General features: G+C 41.7%; 1 long non-coding RNA gene across 1 annotated transcript in view; it reads right to left on the bottom strand.

Moving 5' to 3' along the window:
* Positions 1-667: 667 nt before the first annotated feature.
* LOC115085669 overlaps positions 668-20,439 on the bottom strand; it is a 30,137-nt gene continuing 10,365 nt past the window's right edge. Inside the window, exon 4 of the long non-coding RNA XR_003854926.1 lies at positions 668-1,580. This is a non-coding gene — a long non-coding RNA (uncharacterized LOC115085669). The remainder of the gene's footprint in view (positions 1,581-20,439) is intronic.

Genomic DNA, 20,439 nt, shown 5'->3' with positions numbered 1-20,439 from the left:
TACCACACTGTGTGCAGCAAAAAGCCTCGGAGCTGGGCCTGGCCTAAGAAAGCTGCTCAACCTGCCAGTCTGCTCCCATCCCTCGCCTCCCACGGAGCAGGCACTAACGTCAGAACAGCGCACCGAGCTCTGAGACCGGACAAGCCTTGCACAGTAAAACCTCCCGCTAACTCTGTATATTGCTTTTTTTTGCTTTTTTTTTTTTTAACTTACTAGCCTTACCTGTCTGAACACAGAGACAGTCTCCAGCTTGGGGGGGTGGAAGGGGGTACAATGACAGCCTGTGCCATCACTGCTGCACTCATGTTCCTGCACCCGCTGCCTTTCAGCTGCTCAGGCAGCTAAGTCCACACCAGCAAAACCAGCTATCTGACCAAGGCACACCTCTGAGGGACCACAATATCACCTCAGGCAATCTCAACTGGGGGAGGGACTATTTGGTATCACCGCAGGAGAGCAGGGTGTTAATTATATTTCCTGAATTCTCCTACTTAAAATTGAAGCAATCCTGAAAGGGGAGATGCACATCCACCATCTGCTGAAGACAGAGAATACTGGTGGGCTGAGGTCACTGCAGGGCTATATGTACTGTGATGTCGGCTTGCTCCATCTCCATCTGCTGCTAGGAGTACACAACCCATTTGTTCTGGATTCATCTGACTGGACACTGAGAGAGTACAAAGGGCAGAGGAAAAAATTGATCTACTTTATTTGGTGCCCAATAATATCATATACCTTAGATTATTTCCTCTATGAAAATCAAAGTGTAGGATTGATATTGCAGTGGTTCATAGCTAACTATTGCTATCTGGCCAATAGAAAATCTTGATTTATGCCATTGACCTTTTCAAAATGATTGTTTGTGTAGCCCTGCTGATATTAGCAAAACATAAATGTTGAGAATAAGGAATCAGCCAACTTGTCAGCTTGATGTGCTTGGCAGATTCTATAAAACCTGGAAATTAGTTGAACTTGAAGTTCAGTTCTACTAACATGTTCAAACAAATGTCTGGCAGAGGCCTTTTCTTGTATATGCTTAAACCATCCAAATCAAACAAAAGGAAAAAATATGAAATATTTTAGGGTTCTTACTAGTTTCTCTAAATATTTTCTATTGAAGACATTTGAGAACTACTGTATGAATATCCAGCCTCAGACTAAATATGCCTATCTCAGAGATATTAAACAGAAACACTGAAACAAGTGTTGGTATTTATGGCCCTGCAAATTGTGGTCTTCATTTAACAACCACAGTCTTGCTTTATGAAGGAATGGGGATAGGTCCCACTATTTCTGTCATGAAATATTTTATGTTACTTCTGTGTCACTGTCTACCCCCTAAGGAAACATTTCTTCACAAAAAGGGAGATAGATACATTTTATGACCTCCTGGTAGAGGTCAAAACAGTAACAGATTTCAAGAAAGCATAGTATGAGCACATAGGATCCTTCGACTCAAGGATGTGAGATGGAATAGGCTTTGCAATGTGGCATCAGGAGGGAACAGCATGGATCGATTCTTCTTTATTTCGCCTCGATCTGTGGCTCCAAAGCTCAGCAACTCACTGCAACATCCGCATCTGTGAAAAATATGCTGGTATGAGATGAAAGATACAACAGCATTATGGCTACCATCATGAAAGGCATGACAGACAAAAGAGCAGAGAATCTAAGTTAGATGAGCAAACTCTGAAGTGTTTTAAGGGGCAATACAGCGAATAAAAACATTTTTTCAACAATGACTAAGTGGGCAGATACAATACAGTAAACAGGGCATGGAAACAAACATTTCCAATTACTTAATGAAAAAATAATAATTCTAATATTCTTTCCGACACTCCTTCCAACATATTTCACTGAAGCAACACTCCACTTGCAGCAAATGAGTCTTTGGTTTTAGTGAAAACCTCATGAGGAACACAAGTTACATTAACAGTTTTTCAGAGATTTGTGCATCCATTTTACAATCAGAGCATGAAAAAAACTCATAAGTCACTATCATACCATTATCAAATGTAAAAGAAATGTGACTGTAGGTTTGCTGTAGAGTATATCTGCTGCATTTATTTTATGGAGAAATTAAAAGGAAATAAGTCATCCAAATTAGAGCTTAGAAAATTTAAACCAGAAAGCCATTTCCTAACTTTGTCAAATAAAAGTAAATCACATCTATGATTAAAATATCATAGATGACTCCGAGACCATGCATGTCTTGTAGTAACAACATTATATATATACTTGGGTTTTTAGAGCAGTCCCATCTGAACAGTATACATGACCCTCATTGTATCTGAAGATTATATAAAGGATTGATGTTTCCAACAATTGGAACTGAGTGGAGAAAATGCACTGGACATGTTCAGGATGAGCATAAACCCAAAATCTTTTTATCACATTTTAATAGCCACATAGCTTTGATTGGGCTTTTCAAAAACATGCATACCAACTCCCAATAAATTAGTGGGTAAAAGGAAAAAGAAAAAAAGAGAACGCTTCAGTTTATACTGTAAAAAAAAAAAAAAAAAAAACACTTATTTTTCTCCTAGAGGTTCAAGAGTCTAGGAAGGTTGACATAAAATGTAGAAGAGCAAAAAAGAAACACTATTTCATCTGTATAGTAAACTTTGCCTTACTCTCATATCAAAGATAACTATACCTTTCACAAATTCTGCGTTCTGCAATTATGAACCAGCATTCTTCACTAAATCCCTTTTAGGACAGCATGCATTACTATACATAAAGTAGAACATTTAAGAAATTAATATTTTAGTCAATGCACAATTAAGGAGTATAATTTGTTGCCAGAGGATGTGGCCAAGGCTAGTAGGTTAGTTGTTAGGTATAAAAAAAGTTTTGAACAAGTTTCTGGAGGACAAGTCCACTAATAACTATTAACCCAGTAGACTAGGGGAGATAATTTTCAAAGAATTGCGTATGTAAAAATGAGCATATACTTGCGTAAGTAGCCTATTTTCGCTTAATCGCTAATTTATAAATGTCAAAAATATTCATGTACGTTACATTTCATGGATACATATACATGCGCATAGGAGCATTCTGAGGGAGGTCCAACAGCTACGTGCATACGTTGCCATTTTAAAAGAAACACATGTATATTTGGAAACTTAACTTGTGTAATTTTACACCTGCTCATTATCTTGTGTAACTGATATCAGAATTGTTTATTGTAAAGCACTGACTGGGTGGGAGGTCTGGGTGAACTGAGGGTGAGCTCAGGCTGAAGAACGAGGAGAGTCTCAATAACCTGGAGGGCTGGGCAAACTGATGGACTAATTGGTAAACTGGTTAATTTCAACTACGTGCGCATGTTTTAAAATATGCCAACTTTTACAAGTAAAACCCGATTTACACAAGTCCTACTTTGCTTTCTTATGTAAAATATATGTGCATATATTTTTTAAATAGGTAGGAAAATCGCATTGAAATTCTCGCTTTCAGTGCGTAGCATGTATTCAGATGAAAACATACATACAGGCGTATGTTGCAGGGTATATGTATTTTATAGTGCACGCGTACATGAAACATACAGCTATAAAAATACAATTGTAGATGGTATATACTATCACATGTAGTTGTTTGAAAGCTATCCTCAAATGGATACTTACTTTTGGAAGGGAGCAATAGGGAACGATCTCCCTATTAGGATCTGCTGCATACATCCAAGTAACCCACATTAGCCACTTTCAGGAACAGGATGCTGGGCTTGATGGATCATTGCTCTAACCCAGCACAGCACTTCTTATTTTAGTTTAAGGGGATGCGGGAAATTGCATGGCTATCCATTCACATTGAAAATATAAACTAATACAAAAATAACAAAATCATGTAGAAGAGAAATGATGTCCTGCAGCCAGCTTTTTTTTTTTTTTAATGGCAGCAATCCCTTCAAATCAATGAAATGTTAAAAAGCTATATGAACTGGTATATATTTTGAAAAGCCTCTTTCAATAAATCACTCACTGTTTCTATTATGGTCAGTAAATGATCTATAACGCACAGCACCAATTAAGTTGTTTTAGCCATTGCTTGACTCCATATAACCAACTATAAAACTTGTACAGTAAACTCTTCCCCACTTCCTTCAGCTTCTCAACCCTGGCCAATAGACAGACATGTTTGCAATTCTAAAGCAACTTCTTTATCCAACAGTATGTACAAATTTTGATGGTCACTTTTAAATCGGTGCATAGGCGTACATGTGTGCGTGTTTTGGGGCCTGCACCCATGAACACAGCCATTTTATAACATATATGCATGAATGCGCACATTATAAATAGCCATCTGAGTATTTAGCCTACACTCGTTTGCTAGCTCATTGAGTTAGCACGGATTGGACTTGTCCGGTCTAAGCTACTCTGCAACTTTCTTGCTGCCACTAGAAGCCTTCTCTGCCCTTCGGGGTATATTCTAACCTGGGTACTTGCTCCTTGGGGGCCCTCTGCTTCTTTAAAGTTCCTTAGTGGGATCAGGTACTCGCTCCTCGAGGGCCTGCTCTCCCTGCCTGTTACCATTGACTTCTGCCTGGTGGAATCATCAACCTTACAGCTATCTAGTGAGTAATCTAATTCTCAGTCTGTCTCATCTACAGCTCTGCCGTGCTGGGAAACCTACACCTGGATACCCCTATACCATCATGGTGAGATGGGTTCCCTTTGCCGAGGGTCCCTAGACTGCTATCTTGGGATCTACTCACTACTGCCATCTCTGGAGGTATACATCAGCTGTACAATTAAGACAAAACTCTGTTTGTGCATCCTGAGTCTAGCCCAGTACTGTGGCTCCCCACGGGGCTCCTCCCCGTAGGCATGGTCATCTCCCTCACTACCCAAAAATCCACTCAAACACCTCAAAACCATAACAGGCTGGGTGCATACTATTGCCCTCCCACTCTTTTTTTTCGTGATTCATCATTCCACTATAATTATCTTTTGTCTATGTCTAAATGTCTGTCTGTTTGTATGCCCAGGGCCTGGCTGTGTTTGCTAATGTTTTTCCTTTTAATGGAAAATGTATCTGCAGTTTCTTCTCTACTCTGTCAGTGCTGGCCAGTTCTTCTTTCTTGTTCTCCTCTTCAACCTTCTAACTTACACTTAAATCAACAAAGAAAAACTATTTAATCTCCCTCAACCCGCTCCATGATCTTCCGCAAACTAGTCAGTGGTGTTCCCTGGGTGTATGCGTCTCCATCGTCTTAATGTTACTATTTGTTTCTTACTAATGGAAAACCAAAAGATAATTGAGATGTCTCCATTTCTTTTTCATGAAAAAAGAGCTCACTGTGTTAGGACAGTCTCTCGCTCTCTGGAGGAGCTGAAAAATAAAGAGGGAGAAAGGACTCAGTCTCTCACTCTAATACATCCTCTGGCAATGAATTCCAGAGCTTAACTATGTACTGAGTGAAAAAATTTTCTTCAATTTGTTTTAAATGCTATCTTCATGGAGTACCCCCCTGGTCCTTCTATTATCAGAAAGAGAAAATAACCGATTTACATTAACTTGTTCAAGTCCTTTCATGATTTTGTAGGACTTCTATCATATTCCCCCTCAGTCATCTCTTCTCCAAACTGAACAGCCCTAACTTCTTTAGCCTTTCCTCATAGGGCAGCCTTTCTATGCACCTTATTTTGGTCACCCTTCTCTACACTTTCTCCAGTGCAGCTATATCCTTTTTGAGATGCGATAACCAGAACAGCACACAGTATTCAAAGTGTGGTCGCACCATGGAGCAATACAGAGGCATTATGACATCCACTATTTATTTGCCATTCCCTTTTTAATAATTCCTAACATTCTGTTTGCTTTCTTGATCACCACAGCACACTGGGCAGACAATTTCAATTTGTTATCCACTATGACGCCTAGCTCTCTTTCCTGAGTGGTAACTTCTAAGATAAAACCTAACATTGTATAGCTACAGCAAGGGTTACATTTTCCCTATATGCATACATTTTCCACTTGTCCACGTTAAATTTCATATGCTGTTTGGAAGCCCAATCTTCCAGTCTCTCAAGGTCCTCCTGCAATTCATCACAATCCACTTGAGATTTAACTACTCTGCATAATTTTGTGACATTCGCAAATTTGATCACCTCACTTGTTCTTCCCCTTTCTAAAACATTTATAAATATATTAAAAAGCTCTAGTCCAAGTACAGATCCCTGAGGCACTCCACGGTTTACCTGTTTCCACTGTGAAAACTGACCATTTAATCCTACTCTCTATTTCCTGTCTTGTAACCAGTTTGCAATCCACAAAAGGATATCATCTCCTATCCCATCACTTTTTAGCTATCTTATAGCTAGATTTATCAAATTGCTGTAAATATTGCATGCAGTAGAAAAAGGGGTGTGTTTTACGTTAATTTCCTACTTATCGCAATTTGTGCTATATTAGCACGTGACATAGGTATTACCGCAAAGTGCGTTAACTTTTCGCACATTGTGGTAATATCTATAGAATTGCATTTTCCTAGCTGCAAAGTGCTCATTTCACAGAGAGGGGGAGAGAGAGAGAATGATTATCTACAAGGCCCTTGTAGTAGATAGCTATTCATATCTTTATAGGAGGCCCACCTAGTAAACTCGAGGTGAGGTTTAGGTAGTAGTGTAGGGGTTAGGGGCCACTTTGTACATCTCATTCTGCATGCAAAACAGAACAGTACACTCTTGTGAAGATTTGATGTCATTCTGAGTAAGGAAACTCACACAAAGATTAGATCTGTACAATGTTCTCTCAACCTACTCGATGTTACCTAGGTAGAGAGTCCATCAAGCTAGGGTGAAAAAACATTCTATAAATCTCATCTTTGAGTGGCATAAATAGCTGCTTACTATGATGCCACCCCAGAGGTGCACTCTCTTTCATCCCACATCTCTGTCCCTCCCCCAGCCTAAAAATGCCCAAAACGAAATTTGTGAAAAAACCGCAAATTGCATTATGGGCATATTGCACAGCTTAATGCAATTAAAAAAGATGCAGTTATTTTTGGCATTAAAACTGTGCAATATTGAAGCCAGCCCACTTTTTTTTGAAATCCCACCCCAGACTTCTCATCTTTTAAAACTTTGCATCACGCCATGTGTTATGGTGCTTATTGCGTACATTAAAGCCGTTTTTGCATGCAAAAACATCATAATACGATTTGATAAATGACCCTATTAGAAATCTTATGCGGAACTATGTCAAATGCCTTCCGAAAATCTAAATACCACCTCTGCCAGTTACCTTGGTCCACATGTTTATTCACCCCTTCAAAAAAAATGTAGGAGAGATTTGTGAGGCAAGACATCCCTTAGGTAAATCCATGCTGGCTGTGTCCCATCAAACCATGTCTATCTAAATTGTTTTTTGATTTTATTCTTTATAACAGTTTCCACAATTTTTCCCGGCACTGAAGTCAGGCTCACCTGTCTATAGTTTCCTGGATCACCCCTAGATCCCTTTTTAAATATAGGGGTTACATTGGCCATCTTCCACTCTTCACGTACAATAGATGATTGTAATGACAGGTTACAAATTAATTGAAATAAGTCTGAAATTTCATTTTTTAGTACTTTCAGAACACTGGGGTGTATACCATCCACTTGGATGCAGCTCCATCACTGCTCTCTACATTAATGGTGGGGGAGGAAGGGAAATAGAACCAAGAGCTAAAAGAAACAGATAAGTATGAGAGAAAAAATGTGTGAAGCTTGCTGGGCAGACTGGATGGGCCGTTTGGTCTTCTTCTGCCGTCATTTCTATGTTTCTATGTTTCTATGTTTCAGTCAAGGTGATTTACTACTCTTCAGTTTGCCAATCAGGCCTACCACATCTTCCAAGTTCACCGTGATTTAGTTCAGTTGATCCGAATCATCACCTGTGAAAACTTCTCCAGAATGGTTCTCTCTCCAACATCCTCTTCAGTAAACATTGAAGCAAAGAAATAGTTTAATCTTTCAGTAATGGCCTTATCTTCTCTACGTGCCCCTTTAACCCCTTGATCATCCAACGATCCAACCATCTCCCTTGCAGGCTTTCTGCTTCAGATATATTTTTTAAAGTTTTTATTGTGGGTTTTTGCCTCTATAGCCAACTTCTTTTCAAATTTTCTCTTAGCCTGTCTTACCAATGTCTTACATTTAGCTTGTCAATGCTTATGATTTATCCTATTTTCTTCTGATGAAGCCTTCTTCCAATTTTTGAATGAAGATCTTTTGGCTAAAATAGCTTCTCTCAGCTTTTAACCATGCTGGTAATCATGTTGCTTTCCACCTTTCTTAATGCATGGAAAAAACATCTGGTCTGTGCTTCTAGGATTTTTTTTTTAAACAATGTCCATGCTTGTTGCACTCTTTTTATCTTTGTAGCTGCACCTTTCAGTTTTTTTTCTAACCATTTTTTTCATTTTATCAAAGTTCCCCTTTCGAAGGTTTAGCACTAGAGTCATGGATTTACATACTGTCCCCCTTCTAGTAATTAATTTAAATTTGATCATATTATGATCACTATTACCAAGTGGCCCCACCACGGTAACCTCTCTCAACAAATCCTGCACTCCACTGAGAATTAGATCTAAAATTGTTCCCTCTCTAGTCAGTTCCTGAACCAATTGCTCCATAAAACTGTCTTTTATAACATCCATGGACTTTATCTCTCGAGAATGCCCTGATGTTTCACTTACCCAGTCAATATTGAGGTAATTGTAATCTCCCATTATTATTGCATTACCAGTTTGGTTAGCTTCCCTAATTTCTCCTAGCATTTCACTGTCTGTCAACATTTTGGCCAGGTGGACGGTAGTATACTCCTATCACTATTCTCTTCCCCATAAAGATTCAGTTGTATTTAGACTCATGCAGAATCTTTATCCTGTTGGACTCTGCCATCCTGGACATAAAGTGCCACTCCACCACCAAGATGTCCCTCTCTGTCATTGTGATATAAATTTGTACCCCAGTATAGCACTATCCCATTGGTTATCCTTTTTCCACCATGTCTCCGAGAATGCCAATTAAGTCTGTGTCATCATTCACTGCTATACACACTAATTCTTCCATCTTACTTCTTAGATGTCTGGCATTAGCTTTCAAACATTTCAAAGTGTGTTTTTTGTTTTTTTTTTATCATCATTCTGCTTTACAATTGACAGGGATAAATTGGAATCTTTTAGCTCAAGAGAGTTTTTAATTATAAGCACTTGAACTACTTTTCTTATTATTGGAACCTCACTGTTGGGATGCCCTATCTCTAATGCTTCATTAGTATCCTTTGAAGATACCTCCCTCTGAACCATGCGCTGCTGAGCGACTGTTGGCTTTCCCCTTTGTTCTAGTTTAAAGGCTCCTCTATCTCTCCTTTTTAATGGTTAGTTCCAGCAGCCTGGTTCCACCCTGGTTTAGGTGGAGCCTATCCCTTCGAAAAAGACTCCCCCTTCCCCAAAAGGGATTCCCAGTTCCTTACAAAACTGAATATCTCTTCCCTGCACCATCGTCTCAGCCACACATTTAGGCTCTGGAGCTCTGCCTGCCTCTGGGGACCATGCACGTGGAACAGAGAGCATTTCAGAGAATGCTACACTGGCAGTCTGGATTTCAGCTTTCTACCCAAGAGCCTAAATTTGGCTTCTAGAACCTTGCTCCCACATTTTCCTATGTCGTTGATGCCCACATATACCACGGCAGCTGGCTCCTCCCCAGCACGGTCTAAAATCTTATCTAGGTGACATGTGAGATCCACCACCTTCACACCAGGTAGGCATGCTACCAGGCAATCCTCACTTGATGGTATCACAAGAGGCACCAAAATTGGCATCAGCACCCTAAGGCACCCTGAAGGGTAATAAAGCAGAAAACATAGCAGGAAAAATCCCAAGGTACAGATAAAGGGGCCAAGAATCAGAAAGAGAGGTATCAAGATTTTAAAAGAATAGTGGAGGTGCATAGATTTGCAAGAAGACCTCAAAGTAGAGGAGCTGGAGTATGACAGGAGAGTACAGTGGCAGAAAGAACTTAAGAACCCCAAGGTGTAAAATGTGCATACGGCAGCAAGGCTCAAAGGCATTTGCCAGTTCTTACATATGCACAGAGCAACAGAGCGAGTGGGCACATAAGTTGTGTTGGTGTCTGTTAATTTTTAAAAATTGGAATGTTAGCAGCAGAACAACACAGCAAAGAAGTGTAGCTGTAACACCCCCAAAACTGTTTGGGGGTGTTGTCAGTATCAGTTCCATGTAGCATTTTAAAGATGCCATTGAAGGCAGAAAATATAGCATTCACAGGGACTGCAAAATTCATTGGAAATTAAGGATCCTGAGCCTTGCTAAGACTGTTTTGTTATGGGTGGAGCATGGCATGCTGAAGCTGGAAAAGTGTCCGATTCCATGAGCTGAGAGGATATGGCTGAACATGGTGTACTGCAGCTGGAAGCATCCGGCCACAGTGGTCATGGTTGCAGCATGACAGGCTTATGCATTACTGTCAAGATCCTCGTGTGCTGACCCTGTTGATGCTAGGTTGATTGGAAATGGACTCACAACGTTGTGTATAATCAACTCAATCCACAATTAACGTATTAGATTTTAAAACGCATAAATTTGAACTATTGAGAATAAGCTCAAGTATAAGTGACCATCATACTAGGCTTCATCATGTAGTGAAATACTTTAAGACTCAGCCTTATTCATAATCATCGGTCAATTGTTCAATTTTTTGAATATTTTTCTAAATATGTGCATTTAAGTGAATATTCATTGATAACTCAACAATCTTCTTATTAATATCTTTGTTTCTGTGACAATAAATTCCACTTATCTTTTAAATAGAATGTTGAAAACTTAGACTACAAGCCCAGTATCAGAAGCTATTATAGTATAAATTATTTTCATCTTGTAGACATCTTGGGTGTCTACAAGATCAAAACAACCTCAACAATTTGGGGCAAAGCAGGCAGGGGAAGTTGGTGAAGCCATGCCTCAGTGCTGGTTTTTGGGGAAAAGGAGGCAGAAGAACTATGTGGAATCATGACCTGGCTATGGTGATTGGGGTAAGCAGGTAGAGAAAAATCGATCGAGTTATGCCCCATTGTTGGTGCTTGTAATATGGCAGGAAGAATCAGGATGTGAAAAAAACCCCTGTGGTTGTGTAGGTGTATGGCAGTGGAAGGTTAGTGCTTGAGGTGCTGCCAGACTCTTGTGTTGTTGGAGTTGGGATAGGACAATGAAGTCTGCTGCTGGATGTGCTGTCAGAGCCCTGTACTAGTGATGTTGGGGATGTGAAAGAATGAAGCAGGAGGAGCGAAGCCCCAGTGTTATTGGGGATGTGTAAGGAGGAAGCAGGCTGAGTCAGGTCTCACTGTTGTTGTGGGGGACATGTAAGGAGTAAGCAGAAGGAGTGAAGCTAGAGCAATGTTGTACATCAAAATGGTGCTGTCTGCTGGAAAGAATGTGCCAGAGTTAAATAACTCCAGCACAATCCCAGCAGATACTGTCATTTGTCACCAAAGTGGTGAAGAAAGAAAAGGACCCGCGAAGAGGAGCTACCAGCCCTGGGTTCTGAGGCCTGAGCCTGATCCTGAGCCAAGGCCCTGGCATCGAGCTGTGTCTAGGCTTAGGCCCTATTCATCTTGATGTGGCCTCTGGGACGGGTCACAACATCAGGCCTGGGTCTAGGCCCCATTCAACTGGATGTGGCCTCTGGGTTGGGTTGTGATATCAGGCTTTGGTCCAGGCCTAGGCCCCAGCATCAGGACTCGCCCTATGTGTCCTGTCACAGCATTGGACCTGGGCTCGGGCTCAGACCTAAACAGAGGCCAAGGCATTGTAACTCGGCCTCTGGGGCAGATCACGGCATTGGGCCTGGGTCCAGGCTGAGGCACCAGCATCAAAATATGGCTTCCGAGTCAGGTCGTGCTGTCGAGCCTGGATTCGGGCTCCAACCTAGGCCAAGGCCCAGGCTTTGAGATCTAGCCTGTGGATTGGATCGCAGCATTGGGCCTGGGTCCATGCAGAGGCCCCAGCATCAGGATCCATCCTCCGGATCAGGTTACAGCATCAGGTTTGGGCTTGGCCTCCAACCTAGGATCAGGCTTTGAGACCCAGCCTGAAGGTCAGGTCGCAGCATTGGGCCTGTGTCTGGGCTTAGGTCCAGGCATTAGGACCTGTCCTATGGACTGGGTTATAGTGTCAGGCCTGGGCTTGGGCTCTGGCCTAAGCCGAGACCCAGGCATCGGGACCTGGCCTCTGGGACAGGTTAGGCCTGGATCCAGACTGAGGCCTTGGCCTCAGGACCTGTCCTTTGGGTTGTGCCTCGGTGTTCGGCCTGGTCTCAGGCTCTGGCCTAGGCCCAGGCATCATGACCTGGCTTCATAGGATGATCACATTGGGCCTTGGTCTGGGCTCTAGCCTAGGCTGAGTCCCCAGTATCAGGACCTGGCCTCCAGGTCAGATCGTGGCATTGGTACTCGGCATCCAGGCAGGTCACAGTGTCAGCCCTGTGTCTGGGCTGAGGTCCCATCATCAGGACCATCCTCTGGACTGGGCCATGGCATCATTCCTAGATCCAGATTTTTGCCTAGGCAAGTTCGAGTCTTTGGCCTACTCTGAGCTAGTGGATCCCCACCAAACTGGGCTTATCAGCAGGTGGGATTATCAGCAGCAGTACTGACTAGACAAAGGCCTAGTGCAGGTGAGGTAAATTGGGCAAGTGCTTACTGAAGTCTGAAGAGTGGCTAATGTAACCCCCAATATTTAAAAAGGGCTCCAGGGGCAATCTGGGAAACTAAAGACCAGTTAACCTGACTTCAGTGCCAGGAAATATAGTGGAACGTGTTCTAAAGATCAAAATTGCAGAACATATAGAAAAGCATGGTTTCATGGAACAAAGTCAGCATGGCTTTACCCAAGGCAAGTCTTACTTCACAAATCTGCTTCCTTTCTTTTGAAGGGGTTAATAAACATGTAGAACCGGTAGATGTAGTGTGTTTGGATTTTCAGAAGTCATTTGACAAAGTTCCTCAAGAGAGGCTTCTAGGAAAAGTAAAAAAAAAAGTCATGGAATAATCCTTTTGTGGATTACAAACTGGTTAAAAGAGACAGGAAACAGAGAGTAGGACTAAATGGACAATTTTCTCAGTGGAGGAGGTGGGCAGAGGAGTGCCTCAGGGATCTGTACTGGGACCCGAGCTTTTCAATATATTTATATATGATCAAGAAAGGAATACAATGAGTGAGGTAATCAAATTTGAAGATGATACAAAATTATTCAGAGTTGTTAAATCACAAGTGGATTGTAATAAATTGCAGGAAGACCTTGTGAGACTGGAAAATTGGGCATCCAAATGGCAGATGAAATTTAATGTGGACAAGTGCAAGGTGATGCATATAGGGAAAACAAAACCCCCATGCTATAGTTACACGATGTTAGGTTCCATATTAGGAGCTACCACCCAGGAAAGAGATCTAGGCGTCATAGTGGATAACACATTGAAATCGTCGGTTCAGTGTGCTGCGGCAGTCAATAAAGAAAACAGAATGTTGGGAATTATTAGGAAGGGAATGGTGAATAAAACGGAAAATGTCATAATGCCTCTGTATGACTCCATGGTGAGACCGCACCTTGAATACTGTGTACAATTCTGGTCGCCGCATCTCAAAAAAGATATAATTGCTCCCCTATGAGGAAAGGCTAAAGATGTTAGGAGAAGAGACGGCTGAGCGGGGATATGATAGAGGTGTTTAAAATCATGAGAGGTCTAGAACGGGTAAATGTGAATCAGTTAATTACTCTTTCAGATAATAGAAGGACTAGGGGACACTCCTAGAAGTTAGCTTTGGGCACATTTAAAACTAATCAGAGAAAGTTTTTTTTCACTCAACGCACAATTAAACTCTAGAATTTGTTGCCACGGGATGTGGTTAGTGTAATTAGTGTAGCTGGGTTTAAAAAAGGATTTGATAAGTTCTTGGAGGAGAAGTCCATTCCCTGCTATTGATCAAGTTGACTTAGAAAATAGCCACTGCTATTACTAGCAACAGTAGCATGGGATAGACTTAGTTTTTGGGTTCTTGCCAGGTTCTTATAGCCTGGATTGGCCACTGTTGGAAACAGGATGCTGGGCTTGGTGGACCCTTGGTTTAACCCAGTGTGGAATTTTCTTATGAAAAGAATCTGCCCCTTAAAAGCGCAGGTGTTCCTGGGTTGGCAATATTGAAATCACTGCTTCCCTATACATTCCTGTACCATTAAAGGAGGCATACTCAGAGAGCACAGCTTTAGCTTTTAACCTGGCCTCGCCCTTTTACTGATACCAGCACATCTCCTCTTTATCTATGGCAGGATGGTTCACTGATGACCTGCTTGATATGTAGGCACAGAACAAAAAGAAGAGGTGCCAATACCATAGAGGAAAGAGCAGCCATATCAGAAGAGACAGCCAGGGCACAACAGCGGAGTGGTCTCTTCCTAATTTCTGCATGGATATAAAGAAAAAAAAAACCAAAACAAAATAATATAGTGTATATGGATGGATAGATAGTCCAATAAAAATATATCACTATTTATCTATCTATTTATCTAACTAAATACATTTCTTGTCTAGCTTTCTGGAGGCAATACCATATTTAAAACATTTTTATACCGCTTATCAAAATTTCAGATTAGGTTCTCACTTTAGAAAGGGAGTATTTGCTCTGGAAATGTAGTCAAGAAATGTATTAAATTAGACTAAATTGTTATTAGACTGACTACTGGCAGGAACTGTGGAGCACATTTTTATAACCTGCTATCACTTGTAAGTTTGCTGAGCAGCAGGTGAGCAGATAACTCAGATTTGCTGCTGGGTCCTAGTTAGCTGTAAAAGATTTGTGGTTTGCTCTATTACGTGCATGCATATTTACCATTTCATAGATGTCAATATTCAGCCAGCCGTTTCTGGGTGAAGTTATTCGGACAACTTTGGGTAACATTATCTCAATACTTGGTCCAAATCCACACTGGCTGAATTTTGGGTCTAAAGCTACCAGGACTGCTGTTTCAAGAGTTATTTGGATCAGTGATCTGTGTCGAGGCAGTACTGCCCACACCTCGGGAATACCCCCATGCGGCTTCTCTTTGGTGTGGATAAATTTCGTCTGGGCAACCATACGTCCCAAATTTAACCAGATAGTAGGAGAAAAAATGTAAACCTTGGGGTTTGCCCAGTTAACGCTAAAGGGTCCGGACAAACCATTTGAATATTTATACCAGAGTCATTCAAATGTTCAAAGTGAGCTAAATTAAATTATTTAAATAAAATCTCCAGATGAAGATCCTTGTTAAAATAAACAGTTATCTCTTGTGCCCTTTGCCCTCACTATGTCACTGGGGTCGACCAATGGCGGCGGTAGCCCCTGTGTCATAGTAAGGGCAAAGGGCCGTCAACACCATTTTGATTACTGGCAGCCGACGGCCCTTTGCCCTTACTATGTCACAGGGGCTACCGCCGCCATTGGTCGACCCCAGTGACATAGTGAGGGCAAAGGGCCGTCAGCACCATTTTGATTACTGGCAGCCGACAGCCCAAGTTCAGGAGATCGCTCCCGGCCCGCTCCTGGACCCCCGCTGGACCACCAGGGACTTTTGGCAGATCTTTGGGGGGGGGGTTGTTAGATTTTTACTTTTTTTATTAAAGATTTGTCTGCGAGCCCTGGACCCCCGCTGGACCACCAGGGACTTTTGGCAGGTCTTGGGGGGGTCAGGAGAGTAGAGGGTTTTAGTAAATTAATTTGGTAGGTCTTGTATGGCTCTCACGGAATTACATTTTAAAATATGTGGCGTTCATGGCTCTCTCAGCCAAAAAGGTTCCCGACCCCTGTGATAGAGGATGCCTGTAGGAAGGGAGAGAGAATGCAACATTGACAATCTTTGCCTTTGGCGCTATTTGCCCTAGAGCCGGCTCGGCATCCTATCATTTGATCTGGCTAAAGAATTAGCCAGATAAAGCAGTGGCATTCCAGGACAGAGTCAGCTATCCAGATAACTTAGCTGGATAACCACCGATATTCAACATTATCCAATTAATTTAGCCAGATAAACGTATCCAACTAACTTTGAAATAGGCATAGAGCTTCAGCGGTGCAGTTGCACCACTGAATATCTGAGCAAAGCTATCCGGCTATCTTTTCAATCCAGCCAGAGGCTGAATATGGACCTCACAATTTTCTTGCCAACAGAATGAATAAAGGTCAACAAACAAGTTGCCTTTTAATTTGATTAACTTAATACATTTGTGAAGAACTATTGAGAAATATGCTTCTTTCATCAGGTAAATGCAGATTATTTGTTACATGATACTACAAAAATCTCAGTGCGTGGCAAAATATTTTAAGAGATCAAACAAGTGAACTACCAGTCAAACATAAGCAATTTTGGAGAAATTAAACATATCAAACACCACCAACTAAACCAGCAACTGCATTAAATTAATATAAAATAAAAGATTATGATTAAAGCATGAATTATTGACTCCTAATTTACTCTGCCAAATACATTCAGTTAGAGAAGTTAAATCATAGTAGCTTTGCATGATCTGTCTGATACAGGCGCTTAGTCAAGGCAACTATACCCAGAAGACCTAAATGAAAAGCCAGGATTTAATAGGATTTTTTTTTTAAACTGAATAATAATATCAGTCAGTCATCAACCTGGCCTCCACTCTAAAAGTATTCCCCAGTGCTGATAAATGGGAGTGCTGGCCAACCAAGCCTGTCTCCATATAGGAACTAGAGAAAAACTGCAACTGTCTAGAAGGCATATGAGGTAAAAGAAAGTAAACGGGACCATGCCAATAAAGGACGTTAAATGCTAATAAAAGATATTTAAACTGTATATACCAAATATTGGTTAAATAAAATGGCAATGTTATTGAAGTAGGGGGTTCTAATTACTCTAATGCTGCACCCAGGCCCGTTTGCTGCAAAGAGGAAAAGTAAACAGTGATGCATAGAGCCAGCAGAGAAAAAAAGCAAACAAACCCATGTGGATGAAGCACAAGGAGAAATAAACAGTCGGGGGCTATGAACTAGCTCAACTTCCAAAACAGAGCAGGAAGCAGTTAGGAGATTGAGCGGAAAGTCCACTCATCTAAACTTTGGAGAGAAAGAAGGTGAGACAGCCAGAGTTGGGGGAGAGCAAGCTGCTGCTGAGGAGATACCATAAAGTCATGTTGGGAGTACTTTTTGTAGGCATAGTTAAGAAAGATTAAACCAGCAAGCAAAGCTTCCTGTCGGAGATAAGCATTTTGTGCAAACCATTGTCAGAACTATTCAGTCAGCACCTTTGGAAGGATTCCCTGATAAAAGGTGAAAGTGCTGAGGAAAATTCTGTAACAGTTTGGAAATTAGTGGCATCTGAAGTCTGATACATGTTATTGCAGGAAAAGTGAATTCACTAGGGATGTGAATCGTGTGCCCAATCGTTTTAACGATAGATTTTGGCTGGGGGGGGGGGGGGGGGGGGGGAAATCTGATCGGCATGGTTTTTTTTGTAAAAGAAATATCGGTTTTTCGGTTAGTGCGCACTAACTCCCATTAGTGCGCACTAACAGAAAATGATACAATTTGACACTTTTCAGGTCAGTTAAGGTCAATTTAGCAATGAATATGTATTCCTATTGGCTGCCCTCTTATTTATTCATGTTACCAAGGTTTCCACTGACGTGATGGTTTAATATATGGAGGATGGGAAATGGAAACAGTTGGTAGCTTGACAAAAAAAAGTAATGTGATCAGTCAATGTGACTAGAACTTGTGCCCTATCCCTGATACCGGGAGTGTTGTGATCTTCCTGCACTCAGTGCCCTATCCCTGATAGCGGGAGTGTTGTGATCTTCCTGCACGCAGTGCCCTATCCCTGATACCGGGAGTGTTGTGATCTTCCTGCATGCAGTGCCCTATCCCTAATACCGGGAGTGTTGTGATCTTCCTGCACTCAGTGCCCTATCCCTGATACTGGGAGTGTTGTGATCTTCCTGCACTCAGTGCCCTATCCCGGTTACCAGGGGTGTTGTGATCTTCCTGCACGCAGTGCCCTATCCCTGATACCGGGGGTGTTGTGATCTTCCTGCACGCAGTGCCCTATCCCTGATACCAGGAGTGACCAAAATGATAAGGGGCATGGAACAGCTCCTCTATGAGGAAAGACTAAAGAAGTTAGGGCTGTTCAGTTTGGAGAAGAGAGAACTTGGGGGAGGGGGGGATGATAGAGGTCTACAAAATCATGAAAGGACCTGATTATTTGCTCTCAGAGAATAGAAGGACTAGAGGGCACTCTATGAAGTTAGCAAGTAGCTCATTTAAAACAAATCAAAGCAAATTCTCTTTCACTTACCACATAGTTAAACTCTGGAATTCATTGCCAGAGGTTGTGGTTACAGCAGTTAGTGTAACTGGGTTTAAAAAAAGTTTGATTAAGTTTCTAGAGGAAAAAGCCATAAACATCTATTAAATAATAAGCAATAGTAGTTTGAGATCTAATTAATGTTTGGGCAATTACCAGGTACTTGTGACTGATTGTCCAATGTTGGAAACAGGATGCTGGGCTTGATGGACCCTTGGTCCATCAGTTTGGCATATCTTATGTTTGTAAAGTAAGGCTCCAGAGATTGTGTGAGGGTTTACATTCTCTCTCTCTAGATTGTGGAAGAAGGAGGTGAGAGTATAGACAGGTTTCTTTTAATTGATTTTGTTTGAGAATAGGGAGTCAGATCACTTCTCATGTTTTCAGCTGTGAGAATCAAGTGGCCAGAAAATGGTGACTACAAGGGTGCAGGCCAGCCACAACAGGTCCAATACATCTGAGAAGACTATTTTGTCCTACAAGGGATTCCTGGAAAAACTGAGCTCACAAATCACTATATTTGAGTACTCTGCAGGTTAAATTCAAATCCAGAGCTCAGGTATACATAAGGCACATTAACAGACAAGCACCCATTTACCTGGGTTCATTCATCGGGAAACATAAATGTGATGGCACCCTTGGGATGACGACATGTACAAAACCAACTGGATGGGGGAGACCCTGTCATCATCATGTCCTAACTGATTAACAAATAGTTATCATTCAGTACATTAAATGAGAAATGAATGAAATTTTAAGGAAATGAGCCATGATGTATATTTTTTATGTACTTTTGGGGGAAAAAAAGAGTTTAAAGTTCTCTTAACATTTTGGGACTCTTACTGATGGATTTTAGAGAGTAGGCAGTATTTGACAGGTTTTTGCCCTTTCCTCCTCTGTTGTCTCCAGTATAGGGTGGAGGATCAGGGACATCCAGCTTTGTAATCAGTTGGAGAACCCTGCCTGTGGGCTGAAAGGCCCAGGGACCCTCCTAAAGGAGGGGGGGACCCCCACAGGGGCTCTTTCCCTCAAGGGGAGAGGCCCAAGGCTGAGAAGAGGTGGAGTAGAGTCTGTTCTTTTCTATGGTTGGACTGGAGCGGCAAGGAGTGGATTCTTACATCCCAGGGGGGACTTCCATGCATCTCAAAAGGAGAAGTGATGGAGTAGGGCGAGTTAACCCAGTGAGGAACTGCCCTGTAATATTCTGGATACATGGGGGCCAGGGAACCTACCGCAAATGGAATGAAAGAAAGATTTTCTCTTCCCTCCAAAAGGAACTTACCATAAAGCTGAAGAGGTGAGAGACCCGTGGCAGGTGTATGGGAAAGGGGGTGTTTTCCTGAGGAATTAACCAAAAAAAGTGCAAAGCAGGATGCTCCAAGAGGGGAAGAAACTGAGGTAAAGAGAAGAGAGAGAGTCATTTTGAGGTATTGCCCCAGTGATTTCTTGCTAGTGCTGTGTCTGGGGGAAACCAGCATAGAAAGATGGAGTGGTATATGAACAGTGCCCTTAGAAAAGTGATGGTGTAATGTACTGCCAGGGAATTTTGTGCTCATCTATCTTTGTGCCCTTTGGATGAGAGATTTCATATGGGTACGCCTCATCCTAAAAACAGCCAGGCCTCCCATATGTTTGAAGGAGAGAAAAGGCAGTGGAGAGGATACTGGTTGACTCCTTATGGTCAGCAGTAATGATAGATTGTTCTGCCAAATAAAGTTTGGGAGATACTGTGCTTGAGTGGGTTACCTCTTTTATGCAGGATAGACAGCAAGTTGTGGCATATCAAGGAGTTATCTCATCCTAACAGAAATTGGCACAGGGGTACTTTTTGAACATAAGGGTATTCTGTAACCTATGGGGATCACACCACTTTCCTAACCCCTCTTGTCTCTTCCTTTCTTCAGGGAGAGGCAGCACTACTGAAGAGCACCACTTGTATACTTTATAGGTGATCAAAAAAGCCCAAAAGAGAACAACTGTTTGCCTCAGAGTCAGACCCTTATTTTTAGACTTACCAGCTAGAATAATACAGGCAACTTAGGGATCTTAGAGAAGATACGTAAACTAC

This window comes from Rhinatrema bivittatum, chromosome 2, assembly GCF_901001135.1.
Source record: "Rhinatrema bivittatum chromosome 2, aRhiBiv1.1, whole genome shotgun sequence".
Taxonomy (NCBI): Eukaryota; Metazoa; Chordata; class Amphibia; order Gymnophiona; family Rhinatrematidae; genus Rhinatrema; species Rhinatrema bivittatum.
This window is presented reverse-complemented; position numbering and strand designations above follow the sequence as displayed.